The sequence below is a fragment of the Alexandromys fortis genome, unplaced genomic scaffold, assembly GCF_014885135.2.
Source record: "Alexandromys fortis isolate MF-2015 unplaced genomic scaffold, M_Fortis_MF-2015_v1.1 scaffold_86, whole genome shotgun sequence".
NCBI lineage: Eukaryota > Metazoa > Chordata > Mammalia > Rodentia > Cricetidae > Alexandromys > Alexandromys fortis.
Genome location: NW_026067965.1, coordinates 4,614,119 through 4,629,630, shown reverse-complemented (window position 1 = coordinate 4,629,630; position 15,512 = coordinate 4,614,119). Strand labels below are relative to the sequence as shown.

At 47.8% G+C, this 15,512-nt stretch overlaps 1 long non-coding RNA gene across 4 annotated transcripts; it reads right to left on the bottom strand.

The window, feature by feature from the left end:
* Window positions 1-2,401: 2,401 nt before the first annotated feature.
* Window positions 2,402-11,770, bottom strand: LOC126508737 (uncharacterized). 4 transcript variants are annotated; one of them, XR_007593950.1, is made up of 4 exons: window positions 10,201-11,770; window positions 8,553-8,834; window positions 7,712-7,872; window positions 2,402-6,154 (listed from the first exon to the last, which is right to left on the bottom strand). It is a non-coding gene; the product is annotated as an uncharacterized lncRNA (long non-coding RNA). The 4 variants fall into 4 exon arrangements; XR_007593949.1 differs by having other exon boundaries at window positions 2,402-7,872; window positions 10,201-10,391; window positions 11,257-11,770; XR_007593947.1 differs by having other exon boundaries at window positions 2,402-7,872.
* Between the last annotated feature and the right edge of the window lie 3,742 nt (window positions 11,771-15,512).

The following is a 15,512-nucleotide window of genomic DNA, read 5'->3' as shown; positions in this document are numbered from 1 at the left end:
TTTTTTTTTTTTTTTTTTGGTTTTTCGAGACGGTTTCTTTGTATCTTTGGGACCTGTCCTGGAACTCGTTCAGAAGACCAGACTGGCCTTGAACTCAAGAGATTCACCTGTTTCTGCCTTCAGAGTGCTGGGATTAAAGGCACACGCCAGCACCGCCCAGCTTCGGTTTTGTTTGTTTGGTTTTGGTTTTGGTTTTTTTACCATAGGCGTTTTAAAACGCTCCATAGCGGGCCGGGAGTGTGCAGCAGCGGCAGAGTGCGGTCCTAGCATGCACAAGGCTCCGGGTCAGATTCCTAGTACCACACACAAAAGAAATTTAACAGCTTAACATCCACGTGTTGCAAATCAAACCAGTGGGCTAGACCCATCGGGAGCTCTTAACCAAATTGGGCTCAGTCTTCTTTAAGCGAGAGAAGAAGTAGCCAAGACAAGTGCTTGGTCTGTGCTGCATGAAAAAGCCTCCCTCTACTGCAGAGATCCAAGGACCACGTTGAGAACCGCCTAAAGATGAAGAAGTCCATCAGCACAACCCAAAAGCAAGCCGGTTCCAGTTTCAGCCTAGAAAGCAGGCTCCTGCCACAGTCTGGCTTTGTTTTGTTGTGTTGTGTTTTGTATGTTGAACTCTCTGCAGTCCAGGTTGGCCTTCAAATCACTGTGTAGTTCAGGTTAGACTGGAACTTGTTTTAAACGTGCCTGCCTTCTGAGTGCTGGGGACACCGAGCCTAACCCCAAGTCAGTTATGAAGAGAGTCCAAGGTCATCCTCAGCTGTAGCAGGCGCCCTGGCCAGTGAATGTCCTTTTTCCTACAGAGAAGGGGCTCCTCACGACCTTCCCCAGCTTTCTGCCGACCTCTTGCTACAGTCATGCCCATTTATCTCCTTCAGACTCATCTGAGTCATTCAGCAAACACTCACTGAGCACGTGGTCAGCGCAGTAACCGGGAGCATTAAGGGTTGTGTTTAAACCATCCACGGCCAGGCTCCTCCCCTAGAGCAATTACATTAAAAATCCCTGGGCACAGCCTGAGCATGGGCATTTTTCTAAAAGCAACTCCACAAATGTTAGGACCAGTAGACAGACTCACTGGGAGAGGACAGACCTTGGCCTTGGGATCCAGAGCTGATAGCAAGAAAAGGGAGGGCAGTGGAAGGAAGGGGGTTTCTTGTATAATCTGACCTTTAGACAGTCCAGTGAATGGCATTTCCTCAGCATGAGAACTTTTTTTTTTTTTTTTTTTTTTTGGATTTTCGAGACAGGGTTTCTCTGTGGTTTTTGGAGCCGGTCCTGGAACTAGCTCTTGTAGACCAGGCTGGTCTCGAACTCACAGAAATCCGCCTGCCTCTGCCTCCCAAGTGCTGGGATTAAAGGCGTGCGCCACCACCGCCCGGCTCGAGAACTTCTTGTCTCTAACATCGGGACATCAGTATTGCAAGATTTGATTAGGTTGTCCACGGGTATTCCCATGCTGGTGTAAGCAGGAAGTCTGTAAACCTTCAAGAGGCAGAAGCAGGTGGATCTCTGTGAGTTCGAGACCAGCCTGGTCTACAGAGCTAGTTCCAGGACAGGCTCCAAAGCCACAGAGAAACCCTGTCTCGAAAAACCAAAAAAAAAATTCTTTCTTAAAGCAAAGTCTCACTGTGTAGACCTAGTTGCCCTGGAATTCATTTTGTGGACCAGGGTGACCTTGAACTCACAGACATCCTCCTGCCTCTGCTCCCTGAGTGCTGGAAGCAAAGACATACACCACCACACCTGACCCAATATAAAAGAGGTATATAATACCACTGTTTGTGGCTTTGAAAAATTGATTACAGTCCCAAAAGCCTAGAGGCAGACAGCTGAACAAACTTGTTGTGAGGGACCACGGCATAGCTATGAAAGGGGAGACAAGGTATAGATCTTTCTACCTGAGAACTGGCAATCTGGAGTCCAAATGCTCTAAGATTCCCAAACAGCACACTTAGAAAAATACCGAGCCTCATGGCTAGCACAGACAAGAATAATGGGTTAATGTATGATGTAAGAAAAAGTTAATAAGAAGCCTGAGCTAATAGGCCAACCAGTTTATAATTAGCATAGACCTCTGTGTATTTCTTTGGGACTGAACAACTGCAAGACAGGGCATGACAGAAATCTTTGTCAACACCCTGTCTCAAAAAATAAGGAAGACAAGCTGGGCGATGTGGCGCACGCCTTTAATCCCAGCACTCGGGAGGCAGAGGCAGGCAGATCTCTGTGAGTTCGAGGCCAGCCTGGTCTACAAGGGCTAGTTCCAGGACAGGAACCAAAAGCTACAGAGAAACCCTATCTCGAAAATCAAAAAAAAAATAAAAATAAAAATAAAGACATCAGATATTGCCCACTAGCCTACACACACACACACACACACACACACACACACACACACACACACTGCGCACACACATGCACACACATCAGAACATATCTATTGGAATGAAAAACAAAACAAACAAACAAAATTAACTTGACCATACCACGTGACAGCAAGGCTGACGGTGGGGAGTTCCATTCATAAACTTGAGAGAATGCAAAACGGTACAGACATTCTGAAAGACGGTTTGTCAGCCTCTTATAAACCAACCACGGATTTTCCATGTGATTCAGGAACAATTCCAAGTTGCCATTTGCCCAAGTAAGCTGAAGTTTATTTTAACACAAAAACATATAAACAAACATCTACAGCATAGTTACCAAAACCCAGAAATGTGGTTAGGGTCCTCTCAGAACAAAGGAGAGACAGCATGGCTTAACCACTGTCAATGTTCCTTGCGCATCCTTATCACATCCCTGTGCCCTCAGAGTCAGCCATCCCTGTCATGTTTCTGCTGCTTCAGGGGCAACCCTGTTACAGTCATGTAGCCTAAGTGTTGAAACCTTAGAGCCCCAAAATAGCCAATGAAGATGTGTTACAGTATTAAGGAAAAAAACCCCACTGCCTTCTGGGCTCCGGCTCTATGTATGAATCAGCTGAGTCAATGCCAGTCCAAATAAAGTGTTTCCTGGAACTAACCCTCAGGGTCCTCTGTGTCCCCACCCAAGAATCCCACTATAGAGGCCACCAGGACGCTCTTCACAGCGTGAGTGGATAAACTGTGGTAAAAGCATACAAGGAATAAAGGTGACTGGGATTCTGTGATGAAATGGACCACGCTATCAATTCATAAAAAGCATATAATCTTAAATTTATTATGCTTAGTAAAGAAGACAGATAATGATGGCTATAAGTTCTGTATTTTTACCTGTGTTTCTTTCTGGAGAAAGGAAAGCTATAGGGTTATACATGCACACACACTCAATTACCCAAACATGATTGTTCACACCTGTTATGCCAGTTCTTGGGAGGCAGAGGTGTAGGATGATTGCCACAAGTTCAAGGCCAGCATAGACTACATGGTCACCTACATGTAGACGGAAGGCTGTTTGTTTCCTGGCTGCGCAGACTCCTGAAATAATCGCACAGGATTATTTAAATCACTGCTTGGCCAATCACTTAAATGTATTGCTAGCTGGCTCCTACATCTTTGGTTAACCTATTTCTATTAATCTGTGTATCGCCACATGGCTGTGGCTTACCGGCAAGGTTCTGGTATGTTTGTCCCCAGCAGAGGCTACATGGCTTCTCTTGATTCCGCCTTCTTTCTCCCAACATTCATTTTCATTTTCCAGCCTAGCTCTACTCTGCCCTATCACAGGTCAAAGCAGTTTCTTTATTCATTAACCAATAAAAGCAACCCATATACAGAAGGACTTCCCACATCGCCTATATAGTGAGACCTTGTCTCCAAAAGGAGGAGAGGGAACTGGAGATATAGCTCAGTTGACAGTTTTTCCCATTACGCACGAAGCCCTAGGTTTGACCCCCAATATCTCATAAAAGTCATGTAGGCTTGCTGGTGCATATCTGTAATCACAGCACTTGGGAGGCAGAGGCAACAGACACAGGATCTTTTTTATCCTGATAAAAAAAAGTCATTCTTGGTTATAGAGAAAGTTTAGGGCCAGCCTAGAATACGTAGGAATAGATGTCTAAAAAAAAAAAAAAAAAAAAAAAAACAACCATTTCCAGGACCCGAAGAAGAAGAATGGTAGGTTGTCAGCATGCATCACAGAGAACTTTTGAGACAAGGTCATTGCTCTGTGTGACACTGAAGTCATAGACACATGGCACCATGCAACTTCCAAAACCCAGAGAATCTTACAGCACAATGAATCGATTTTAATGTTGTCAAGTGTTTGAAAACCCACCTGAATGTTGGGGGTTCCAAATTGTGACCAAACAATCTCCCATGCTGCAGCTGAACGGCGTGACCTCACTGTCAGTGGTGCGGGAGAAAGAAATTGGCTCAACAAGCTTGGAAAAGCCGTGTCTCTCGACAGGAAAACCTAGAGCTAAAGACAGACACGATTGTGTGTCATCACCAGGCTCCAGTCAGCCAAGTTGTTTCTCATGGAGATGCAGGCTAACAATCCAGAGACTACTCTAGACAGAAGCCTCCTTAGCCACTTTTCTCGTCCATGACAAACACACTAGACAGCTAGACAGGAATCCACCTACGAGAGGAACATGCTATTTTGGCTCAGGGTTTTGGTCCATCATGGGGTCCGAGGGACGCATGGCAGAGCAGTTGCATCTGTGGTGGCAGCTGCAGCACATGACGGATGTTCTTGCTGAACTCTTGATGAACTCGAGACTGTGGCTAGGACCAGAGGTGAACCAAACCCTCCTAACCCAGCCACTTCTGCCAGCCAGGCCCAGCCCCTCAAAAAACTCCAACATCTTCAACTACAGCCACAGGCTGAAGACAAACCTAGAATAATAAGCCTATGGGGAATGTTCTGGATTTAAACCACGACAACGAGATAAACAAATAAGCAAACGGATGATTGGCCACAAGAGCCTGGTTTCCGGGTGCGGAAGAAGGAAGTTTTAAGTGAGCAGAAGGATTGAGCGAGCCAGAAAGTACTAGATTAGCTGGAGAACTCACTTCGAATTCACATTTAACTTAATGAAGATACAGCCGATGATGCATAAATATTCATGAGTATGTACATGACCACAGAACACATATGTAGATTGTCTAGCTCTGTCTGTGAGGGGAACCTAAAGACAGGAACACTCCAGCAGCAGAGAGGACCACAGTGTTCAAAACTTGGTCTCTAATCATTTTCCAACAAAGAGAACCAGGGATCCTTGGAGAAATTCAAAGTTCTGGGGCTCGGGCTTGAGGGGGCGGGGAGGTAAATGAGCCAGAGCTTTCATCATGCCTCAAAGTAAGAAGCTATGTTGAAAATCGCAGGTGACCCTGTCATGGGGGTACATGATCTCGGGAGGTGGAGGTAGAAGGGTCAGGAGTGGAGCAGGCGAGCCTTCCCTGGGTTACATAACACCCTGTCACAAAAGAAAAAGCAAAGCAAATAAACAAAAGGACAAAGGCATATTCAAAAGGTATGCAGAGCCTGTCTGAAAACACCAAAACTGGAAGGACATAGCCTACTCGGGAAATAATGTATCATTGGATTGTAACCCAAAGCGTAAAATAAACATTCATGGGCCTGTATGGGTCCAAATACATCACTGAATGAGTCAATGAATCGATGAATGACTGGGACAGGAGAGACAAGCCATTTTTTTATCATTTATATCCATGGCATCTCCCAAAGGCCCGTGTGTTAAGGGCCTCCTATGGTGCCACTGGGCCTGGTGGGAAGGAGGTTAAGTCACTGGGAATGACGTTGAAAAGGGATATTGGGAACTGTGGCCTCTTCCTCTTGCTCTCTGCTCCCCACGTGGTCCAGGGTGAGCAGCTTTGCTCTAACATATGCTCTCCTCCCCTCCCCATAAAGTTCTGCCTCACCACAAACCCAAAAAGCAACAATGCCCAAGAAACTGTGACCTAAAACCCTCTGAAAATGGATGCTTCACGGTGGATGGATCACCTACAGTGACTGTCTTAGTTAGGGCTTTTATTGCTGTAAAGAGGCACCATGACCACGGTAACTCTTATAAAGGAAAATGTTTAATTGGGGTGGTTCACTTACCGTTTCAGAGATTCAGTTCATTATCATCATGGTGGGGAGCATGGTGGCATGCAAGCAGACATAGTATTGGAGAGGTAGCTGAGAATCCTACATCCTACAGGCAACAGGAAGTCAACTGAGACACTGGGCTGTATCCTGAGCATAGGAAACCTTTAAAGCCCACCCCGATGGTGACACAATTCCTCCAACAAGACCATACCCACTCCAACAAAGCCACATCTCCTAATTGTGCTATTCCCTATGAGATTTTGGGGGCCAATTACATTCAAACTACCACAGCGACCTCCTGGACAGCTCAGGGAATATAACTGAGGAATGGACAGTAAGAGCTTGTAGGATGTGGTTGGGGGTGGAGATGGGGACATGCCTTTAATCCCAGCATTCGGGAAGCAGAGGCAAACAGATCTCTGTGAGTTTGAAGCCAGCCTGATCTACAGAGCAAGTTCCAGGACAGCCAGGTCTATACAAAGAAACCCTGTCTCAAAAAAACAAAAAACAAAACAAGCAAACAAAAACAGTAAGAACCAGAGAAGAAGAGCACTGTGAAACAGTCTCCTGGATGTGGTGTGTCTGAGGCGTGTCTGAGGCTCACGTCAGCTCACAGCCCCTGTGGCAGCCTGCACAGGATCCACTCAGTCAAAATTCCAGAATGGGTGGGGAGGAGTGAGTGGCAGTTGATGGTCACTGAGGGAAAGTCTTTTGTGAGGACATAGCTTCTGTTACACTGTCCATACCTTAGTGAATGCAAACTCCCGTTTGCACATGGTCAGCACTAATTAGACACAGTGGGCTTAAGAATGATAATTTTCGTTTGTTTGCTTTATCTCACTGTGAGGCGGTTGTTAGGGTGGAGAGGCAGGCATGGAAGGACTGATAAGCGAGTGTGATGGGGTGCATGAGGTGAAATTCCCAAATAATCAAAATATTATTTCTAAAGTAATAATAACTTCGTAAAAGACCATGAAGTCAGCCATGAATGGGTGGCACACGCCTTTAATCCCAGCAATCAGGAGACGGAAGCAGGTGGGTCTCTGTGAGTTCGAGGCCAGCCTGGTCTACAGAGAGTTCCAGGACAGACTCCACAGTTTACGGAGAGAAACCCTGTTTCGAAATAAACCAAGCCAAACAAACAAAGAGAGTGGGTGAACAAGCAAATGGCTCAGAGCCCCTGTGTCATTGATATCAACATTTGTCACAGCTCAGAAACCAGTATCAACATGGTGTCTGTGCTCATTAGATCACGTCAGCTTGACACAAGCTAGAGTCATCTGGTACCCAGTCTGTGAAGCATTTTCTTTCAATGACTGATACGGGAGGGCTCCCGCTCTATCTTCCCGCCACGAAAAGCTGCAACCTGTGAATGGAACCCATTCTTCCCCTTGGTGCATTTTGGTCATAGTCTTTATTTCAGCAACAAGGACATCCTCTGTGTTTTATTTGGGTGCCATTACTTTTGTCACATCATTTGTTTGGCTTTGTGTGAGACAGGGTCTCTCCGTGTAGCCCCGGCTGGCCCTGACCCTGTCACAACATGCTGGCAGGATGCCCCTGCCTTTTGCACTAGGCTCCTTCTGCTCCAGGGTCCCATCCAGGATACAGTTCCCTTGCTTCTGTCTCCTCTGGCCTGTGACCCTTTCTCAGGTTCACTTACTTTGACATTGTTAAGAAGTCCTGGTTTAAAGCCGGGCGATGGTGGTGCACGCCTTTAATCCCAGCACTCGGGAGGCAGCGGCAGGCGGATCTCTGTGAGTTCGAGACCAGTCTGGTCTACAGAGCTAGTTCCAGGACAGGCTCCAAAGCCACAGAGAAACCCTGTCTCGAAAAACCAAAAAAAAAAAAAAAAGTCCTGGTTTAGTTCTGCGGATCTGCCTCAGCAATGGGCTTGTCTCAGGTACCAAAAGGTATGCGATCTTTGATTCTGTGTATATACAAGTTAAAGTCAGAAAGACAAATCAATGTCTTAAAATAAAAGAGAGACTCTTAGGAAAAAATGAAAAAGGGGGTGGGCAAGAAGGAGAACGGAAGGGAAGAGGGTGAATTTTATTAAACGATCATACACCCATACTTGAAACTGTGCTAAGGAAATTCTTTGTTTTGCACAATTAATATATACTGATTTAAAAGCTAATAAAAATGAAAAAATCTCCTGAAATGCCTTAAGAAAAAAAATGTTCACAGTTTCAAAGGAGACCTCTGGTTAATGTGGAAAGGGGACTCTGGGGAAGCAGGAGAGAAGCCTGGAGCCTAGCAGGGAGGTCAGTGCATTGATCCAGGAGAGGCAGGCTGGTCACTTGGGTACAGGATGGGGAGGTGTAGGGTTGGCAAAAAAAAGTGGAAAAAAAATAAAAGAGCAAGACAGTAAATGCTACATGTGTTTCAAAATTAGAACCATCCAGACGCTGTGCTGATGAGGGGGGTATGTAGGGTCAGGCAGGAGAGGGACAGAGGCGGCCACCCAGCTTCTGCTTGGCAGGGAGGCAGATGAAACGTACCGAAATAAACCGCCCGCTGCCTGCTGGTCTTCCCCCGCAACAGTGATCTCCTTGTGCACAGCTGAGCACGCTGGCCAGTACAAAGACCGTGCCTTCCCAGATAGGGGTTGGATGAATGGAAGGGCTGTTGCTGTTCCCTTGAGCAGGTCCAGAACCAGGGCACGGAGCTGATATAAACGCAGAAGTAGCTGGGCAAGGTGATGGACACCTGGAATTCCAGCACTGGGGAGGCTGAGACAGGAGAATCACGAGGTTGAAGTCAGCCTGGTCTATGTAGCCACCCTGTCTCAGAGGGAGGGAGGAAGGGGGGGAGGGAGGGAGGGAGGGAGGGAGGGAGGGAGGAAGGGGGGGAGGGAGGGAGGAAGGGAGGGAAGGCCAGGGGAGGGATGGAGGGAGAAAGGGACAGAGGGAGGGAAGGAGGGAGGGTAGGAGGGAGGGAGTGAGGGAGGGAAGGAGGGAGGGATAGAGGAAGGGAAGGAGGGAGGGACAGAGGGAGGGAGAGAGGGAGGGAGGGAGAGAGAGAAGGAGGGAGAAACAAATGTACCCTAGGTGTAAAGGTTTGCATACAGTGAGAGGCTGACCGCAGATGTGGACGTGAGATCCCTGTGTTGACAGCTGGACCAATGGGCCCATGTGAGGAAGGTGTGTCCATGAGGACAAGTGACCTCAGAGGCTATATTCTCTTCTCCGTGGAGAGGAAGGAGGAGACCTTCAGATCCCATTCACCTCCCCTCCACCTCCCCTCCACAGCATTATCAAGGACGGGCCTAGGCTCAGCTTGAGTAGAACAGCCCTGAGCTCATCACCGGCTCCCCGGCCCCCCCACCCCCAGTGCATACCGCCTCCCCAGACCAGATGCTCTGGGCACACATCATAGCCTGTGAGCAAACGCAGGCCCAGGGACCAAACAACCTCCTTTTGTTTCTAAGCCAGAGGCCAAGGTCCAGAGGCCAGTGCCGGGGAATAAACATATGCCTTCAGTTTAAAAATGGAGAAATGTTTTCTCGCTGAAACGCGCCCGCTTCTGAGCTGTCTTTGTGGGATTTTTCCATATCGCCCGGCAGGATTCTGTTGACCGCTGTCCCACCCAGAACGACTATAGATGCTCCTTCTGGTCTTGACTAATTTCTTCCTCTCAATGTCTGGCAGAGGAACACTGGAACCAGCCAGCGGCTGCTGGCTTACCCAGGAGAGGAACCCAAAAGGGTTTTCTCACTCCTGAGTCTGCCATTCTGCAACGGGCATCCAGGAACAATTAAAGAGAGATCTGGGAGCTTGAAACCTGAATTTGGACTCCGGGTCCAAATTGCCATGTTATCTGGCCAATGACGGTGCCGAGCTGCTGAGCAGACTTACTTTATTTCCTCAGACCTTGATTCCCTGGGGCTGCAGAGACAGTTGAGCAATTAAGTGTATGCACTACTCCCACAGGGGACTTGAGTTCGATTCCCGGAACCCATATAGACAGCTCACAACTGTGTATTTCAACTTCAGTTCCAAAGGAATTTGATGCCTCTACCCTCTCAAGTGCACCAAGCACACACACCCACAAACGTGTGCACACGCACACACTGCACACTCATGAACACACACACACACACACACAATTTTTTAAATTGCCTCCTCAGTTTGGCAGGAAGGTACATACCTGTAATCCCAGCACTCAGGATATAAAGACAGGATTGCCATGAGGTTAAGAACGGCCTGGTCTACACTGAGTTCCAGATCAGACAGGGCTACATAGAGACAAACGCTATCTCAAAAAGAGAAGAGGGTGGTGTTTCGTCTTCTCCTCCTTCCAGCCTTCCGTTGGCCAAGCAGAATTCTCTAAGTCTGCATCTGCTGAGAAAAGGGGAAGGTACTAGTCCAGCTAAGATGCTCACCTATTAACTCTACAGAGTGGATGAAGATGGAAGAAATGTCCTAGGAGGATCTATTTTTTAATAAAGTTCTGCCTGGCACTGTTCTGGCTGGGCCAGCTGGACATCTGGACAACCCATCTCGCCTAGGTCTAGACAAAGGCCACTTCCTGAAGAACGCCGTGTTCTGTCTTTGAACTCAATACCAGGGACTTCGCAAGCCATGAGGAAGAGACTTCAAAAAGAACCCAGCCTGGGCAGGGTTGAGGTGGACAGTGGAGCACAGGTCCTGAACAGCTGCTGCTAACTGACTAACTGACTGACCCTCATTCACTCACTGACCCAGCCAGCAAGCAGCCTCTCCAGTTCCTCCTCCTCACTCGCTCGCTGGGAGGGTGCAGGAGTCTTTTGGTGCAAAGCCCCCCCCCCCAGACCTGCTGGAGAACTATATCTTCTTTTGCCTGCTTCCTGCCCCTTTCCCAAGCTAGCGGCCCCAGGAGGACCTGGTCCAATGCTTGCTTTCCAGTTCTGTCCCTCCCAAAAGAATCAGAGCTGGTGGGTGAACTGCACTGCAGACTTCAAAGGTCAGACATCTCCATCTAAACCTACTGCAGCCTAGCTCTGGCCTTGGGCCCCTTAGGGACCAACAGCTGGAGCCCCAGGGAAGCACAGCTCTGAAATGTACAGGCGGGGCCAGGGGAGGCACTAACCCAGCACGATGGGGTTCCCTCACCAGTGACGGGAACTTGGACTTTATCTGCCACCATGTGCTTTGTCACCAAGCAACGGTCTCTCTACCTACCTCCTGCATGCTCCCTCATTCATTCACTCATTCATTAACTCACAGATACTGGCAGAGGAGCGCCCGCTATGCCCGATGGGCCAATCAGGTACCGGGAAATTTGAGATCTCCCAGCTGTAGAAAGACTTTCTTTATCTGAAGAGCAGCAGAAAGTCCTGAGGGACAAGGACTCCGGTACATTCTGAGAGGAGCTCTGCTCCCAGGAAAGATGTAAAGAGCATGTCCGCGGCAGATCCCTCCCCGGTGTTCGTTTATGGCCCTGAAGACCTTTCATGCTGTCCAGACAAACATCATCCCCCACTGTGCCTCCCTCCTCGCTTCTTCTAGAAGCCCCAGCTGTCTTTCCTAAAGGCAACCCCTGGTTGTTTCTTCTACACTCCCCCGTCCCCTACCAAGGGAGGTAGTATGTCTTAGTCTATTTCCTGCTGAAGAGAAACTGAGATAGTGTGGTCAATTTTTCTGACACCACCGGAGCTGGGAAGTTCCAGGTCAAGGTCCTGCTGGGGAAGAGCTCCCGTTGCAGCATTCCACGGTGGAGGTGGACGGGCAGAAAGCACTTGAGAGCTCTGGAGAGAGATAGAAGATGCTAGCAACAGAGCTATAGAAATAAAGATACATGTATAGAAAGAAAAGGAGAGAGGCAGGAAGGAGGTGGGGAGAAAGAGGAGCGGGGAGGAGAGTGAGAACAGAAGAACGGATTTGCAAACCCTTTTACAGTCAAAAAGAACGTGACCTTGAAGATGTCCTAGGGGTGCGAGCAAACCCATCGGATCCCACTCCCCAACACTGCTGCATCAGCAGTTGAGTTTCTGGCATATGCTTTGAGGTGATATGCTAAAAATCATAGCAGCATGTAAGCCCCAGATTCTTTTTTTTTATAATTATTTTATTATTGTATTTTGTGTATGTGAGTCTTTTGCTTACGTGTAAGTCTGGGCACCACATGTGTGCCTGTGGAGGTCAGAAGAGGGAGGGCACCATGTTGCAGATGGCTCTAAACTGCCATGTGGGTGCTGGCACTCAAACATGGCTCCTCTGGAAAAGCGATCAGTGCTCTTAACCACTAAGCCATCTCTCCAGCCCCGAAGCCCCAGATGCTAACCACCTGGTCACGCAGGTGAATAAACCTCTCCTGCTAATTTGTCTCTTATTGACTTAATTTGTAGGTGCTCTGCTACTAACCATAAAAGGATGGGAAGGTTTTTCTCCCTCAGCAGTCGTTTGCCCTCTAGTTCACGGCAGGGCCTGAAGCCATTCCTCCTCCTGATGCCTAATATGCTAAAACCTGTTCTCGGGGCCCCTTAGGCATAGTCTACTCCCTGGTCTGTTTTTTTTTTTTTTTTTTTTTTTTTTCTTCCTGTCTCACCGCCTTAGAAGAAAAACTACCTGGGATGTGGGCCATGAGCCAGGAACAATGCTGGCCTTAGCTCGTGTTTCCTTCAAAGTTTTTTGTCTTCCTGGAATTCAGACACTAGACGAAAGGCCGGGAGAGTCTTTTTCAGGCTTTTCAGCTCTTCAGCGGAGCCCAAGATCCTCGCCATCTATCTCCTCACACACCCAAAGCCACAGCTCAGGGTTTCAAGAAGCCACTTGTAAAGTGTAAGTAAAGTGAACTCGTAGCCTAGACGGGCATCCTCCATCCTGGATCTGCAGGAGAGGGGTCAAGCAAGGGAGCCGCTCCCTCTTCCGGAGATCTTTGTGTCTGGGCCTGTAAAGGCGGGTGCATGATGCACCCAGCCATCTGGAAAATGAACTCCATAGAGATAAAAATGATAACGAGGGCTCCGGGAGATGGTCGGCTGGTCAGAGCATGAAGTCCTTGTTCAAGTCTCCAGAGCCCGTGTTCAAAAAGTCCAGTGTTGAACTGGGCAGTGGTGGCGCATGCCTTTAAGCCTTTGATCCCAGCAGAGGCAGAGGCAGAGGGATCTCTGTGAGTTCTGGGCCAGCTGGTCTGCAGAGCCAGTTCTAGGACAGGGTCCAAAGCTACACAGAGAAACCCTGTCTTGAAAAACCAGAAAGAAAAAAAAGAAGCCCTGTTCTAAGGGGTAGGGCGGAGACAGCACAGTCATTGGAGCTCGCTGGCCACCAGTCCAGTCCAGCGTCGGGTTCAGTGAGAGACATCACCTTAAAGGATCATACATTCACATTCTCCTCATCCTCCCATAAACCATGAGAGAGAGAGAGAGAGAGAGAGAGAGAGAGAGAGAGAGAGAGAGAGAGAGAGAGAACGAATTATCAGTTCCAGGTCTCTCCAAGACTGCCCTTCCCACCCTCTGCCCCAGCTCTCTCGAGTGTTACTGGCAACATTAGGTAATATTAGGTATCAATATCAAGGTAATAATAGAACTTTATGCAGTATCAGGTCCAAGTCTTCCTGAAGCAGGACAATAAAAGGAAATCAGGGGAACACGGGAAGGGAAAGGAACTCCTTTCCCCAGGGTGATCGAGATCTCTTACTCTAACCCGTCCGGAACTGCAGTACAGGCACGGTGGTGCACACCTTTAGTCCCAGCACTCAGGAGGCAGAGGCAGGCGGTTCACTGAACTCAGGACCAGACTAATCTAAATGTCAAGTTCCTGGAAAGCCAGGGCTACAAACAGAGATCTCTTTCTCAAAAAGATCAAAACCAACCAAACTAACAAAACATTCCAGTGTAGTCAACAAAACTTACTCTGAAGTCAGCCAGCATAGATGAGATGTTCCTTTAATGTGTTTATTTTAGCACTGGGACCCGAGGATTAGAACTCGTGTCTCCAGGCCTACACAGCTAGTACCCTTGCCCACAGAGCCATCTCCCCAGCCTGCCTTTCTTTTTATATGGAAATATTTCAAAAAAGCCAAGCATGGCAGTGCATGCTTTTTAATTCCAATACTTGAGGAGGCAGAGGCAGGTGGATCTATGTGAATTCAAGGTCAGCCTGGTCCACCTTGTAAGTTCCAGGACAGCCAGAGCTACATAGTAAGATCCTGTCTCAAAAAACAAAAGAAATATTTCAGATGAGATTTGACACTCATAAGTGGTATGGGCGTAGACAAACCATGCTAAGGTCTAAGTGTATATGATCAAGTGTGATCTTTCTTATTTCCTAGCTATAAACCTACAATTTCCTGGGAATGTCACCACAAGACTATAAACTCCATTTAGAGTAAAAGACATTGGAAAGTTTCTGCACCCTGATAAACCTCTCCACTGGCACAATAATCTGAATCAGACCAAATCAAACCGGATTAGAAAAAGGCTCAGGTTTAATGGATACAAATGCTACTGATGGCTTTCCAATCCCCCAGAGAGGAGACGGGAAAGGTAGACCAGAAAATCCTGAGTTTGTTCTGATGGGGGAGGGGAGCAGTTTAAATACCCTGTGGGAGTGGTGTTGAGCCTGTCTAGGAAGGGGTCACCATTTGGCGGGCTTTCTCAGGGGTAGAGTCTGGACGGAGGCAACTCCCAAGGGAGGGGGCGTGGGGTGGAACACCCACCTGGACATTCCAGACTCTTTAGATACATGGATGCCAGGGACTGGGGTGACGCTTCCACTAAAACAGACGTGTATAATTCTTTTGTGATCTATATTCACCTTATCAGCTCTAACCTAACCCAATGTACCTCAGGAACCATCCTATCATGCCATTGCTGACAAAGAGTCCCTTTGAAACCCTTTTAACAATGTGATTTCAAGAGCCATTAAAATCATATAGACATGGCTACCATGAAGACTCTTAAACATGCCTCTCCCATACTTGGTTGTGTAATGGCCCTTTCCTTAGAACCTGTTCTGGCTGGTTTTTTGTTTGTTTTTTGTTTTTTGTCAATTTGACACAAGCTAGGGTCATCTGGGAACAGAGAAAGTAATTATTGAATTGCCTCCATCAGATTGGCCTGTGGGCAAGCCTATTGGATATTTTCTTGATTGATGATTGATGTGGAAAGGCCAAACTCACTGTGAATTGCCAGTGGTGCCACCCCAGGTGGGTGATCCTGGGTTCTATAAGGAAGTAAACTGAGCAAGCCTTAGAGAGCAAGCCAGTAAGCAGCACTCCTCCAAGGCCTCTGTGTCAGTTCCTGCCTCCGGATTTCTGCCTTGAGTTCCTGCCTTGGCTTCTCTCGGTGTTGGACTGGGCTGGGAAACCCTTTCTTCCCTGAAGGGTTAATGACACAAAACAAAGAAGCTCTTAACTAGGAAGTCAGCTTATCTGTAAGAACACAGGCCAGCTTTTACTGACCAGAAACCACAGGAAACAGATCTACAGATGAAACACTCAACACCTCCTCCCAAATCTCTCTTTTAACCTTTAAAGCC